This window comes from Bison bison, unplaced genomic scaffold, assembly GCF_000754665.1.
Source record: "Bison bison bison isolate TAMUID 2011002044 unplaced genomic scaffold, Bison_UMD1.0 scf7180017864476, whole genome shotgun sequence".
Classification (NCBI taxonomy): Eukaryota; Metazoa; Chordata; class Mammalia; order Artiodactyla; family Bovidae; genus Bison; species Bison bison.
This window is the reverse complement of record NW_011495037.1, coordinates 1,102,395-1,104,419: the sequence shown is the minus strand read 5'-3', so window position 1 is coordinate 1,104,419 and position 2,025 is coordinate 1,102,395. Positions and strand designations below refer to the sequence as shown.

Here is a 2,025-nt window from a genome sequence, read left to right as displayed (position 1 = left end):
CATGGACTGCAGCCTACCAGGCTCCTCCATCCATGGGATTTTCCAGGCAACAGTACTGGAGTGGGGTGCCATTGCCTTCTCCCAACAGACTGCTTAAACTCTAGAATTACTGCCATGAAAAGCAACAAGGGAGAAAGTATAGCAAAAGAATTGGCCTAGAGAAAATGAGAGATTCAGAGGTATCTTCCACCTTTCCCAAAAGAAAAAGGTCATCCAGGTAGGAAAGGCAGGGTCTTTCCCTGCTCAGCATTCCTGGTTAAACCTGAGTAAGAAAACACTCCTGGACTTGCAGTATCAGTATGTATCCAAGTGCCCACCAGCACAAGGTCCCCCATCCCCAGGTTAGCCTTCTGGTATGGGTAAATGCCCAAGAAATTGCCTTCCAGTCCAGTAACCCCATCCACTCCCCAACCCCAAGCAGAGGGCATCTGCCTGTGGTTTCCCACGTCCCCTCAGAGAAGAGGATCCTAGTAGAGTGCCCTCGGTATAGTCAGGTACCAAGGGACACAACACCAGACAGTCTATTAGACCAGGGGATGGGCAGACGACTTCGGATCAGAGAGAGAGAGAGGCTTCGTGCAAAAACCAATGTCAGTTCAGCAGGAAAGCAGAGGGCAAGTGGTGAGAGGGGCTCCTACTGGCGCACCTTCCCGGGGATGTAGTTCCTGTCAGTTGCCTCCTCCTGCAGGAACATGTGTAGGCAGCGTTCATTCTGAGCCAGTGGGTGCCCAGCAGTTTTGTTAATAAACTATTGCAGGCCCTGCCTCCTTTCTTCAATAAAGGTCTCCTCAAAGATCCCTTCGTCTCCTCGGATAGGGTGCTGCCGCTTCAAGGCTTTCCCAGGGAGTGGTGGTACTACAATCTTGCTATCTCGCTGCAGCTCATTTTTTAGCCACTCAAAGTCACTGTAGCGTCGTCGTACACGGGACTGCTTCAGTTTGAAGGAATGCTTCAGTTCGTCCGCATGCGAACCTCACAGGCGGTGAGGCGCGCGGCCCAGGCCCACCGTCTGTGGACTAAACATGGAGGTCTCCAGGAAGTTACTCGGAGGCCCGTAAGCGTCAGGCAGGTCCTCCTGCGGCTTCGAGTAAAGGCCCGGAGCGTTAGCTGCTGCCGTGTCTGACATCTTTCCGAAGGAGAGAACGGGAAAGGGGAAGGGGGCGGGGGACAGAGGCCGAAGGCAGGACCCTGATCTGGAACTCCTGAAGAACCCGTTTGAGCTCCGCCACCTTACTCCGCTCCACAGACTGGGGGAGCCCCACACCGCGTCCCCTCCTGCTGCGCTCGGCTTTCACTCCCTCAGTCTCCTCTCTCCCTCCAGGCTCCAGAGGCTCCTCAGCCTCCGGCCACCTGCAGGACGACTTTCATGCGGTTTTAATTATTGTCACCTTATAATATGCTTTAATATCTAAACAGGCTAGTCATCCTTTTCACTCTTTGTTTTAAGAATTTTCTTTTCCTATACTTTCAAATTTCATATGAATATGAAATACTAATTAACATATTGTTATTAAAATATGTACATATTACTTCAAAAATCCTTTTGTTACTTTTATTAGGACTGCCTTACAGTATGGCTTAGTTTACAAAGATTTGATATCTTTCTTTGCACTATTGTTGGTTTACAATGGTTGCTGGTGCTGCTGCTGCTAAGTCGCTTCAGTCGTGTCCGACTCTGTGCGACCCCACAGACGGCAGCCCACTAGGCTCAGGCTCCTCCGTCCATGGGATTTTCCAGGCAAGAGTACTGGAGTGGGGTGCCACTTAGTTTCTTACATATATATAGACAATATATATGTATTCAGATACATATATATATATTCCTTTTCAGATTCTTTTCCATTGAGAGTTTCCGGTTAATAGGTACACACTATTACTATATATAAGATGGATAAGCAACAAGGACTACTGTATAGCAGGGGATATTATATTTAATATCTTAATAATAACTTACTATCTTAATAATAACCTATGAGATAGTATATTTAATATCTTAATATATTATATAATTGTAATTATATGATA

The 2,025-nt window shown here is 47.4% G+C and overlaps 1 pseudogene; it reads right to left on the bottom strand.

Annotated features, from left to right (window-relative positions):
- Positions 1-605: 605 nt before the first annotated feature.
- Positions 606-1,198, bottom strand: LOC105004465 (annotated as a pseudogene).
- Between the last annotated feature and the right edge of the window lie 827 nt (positions 1,199-2,025).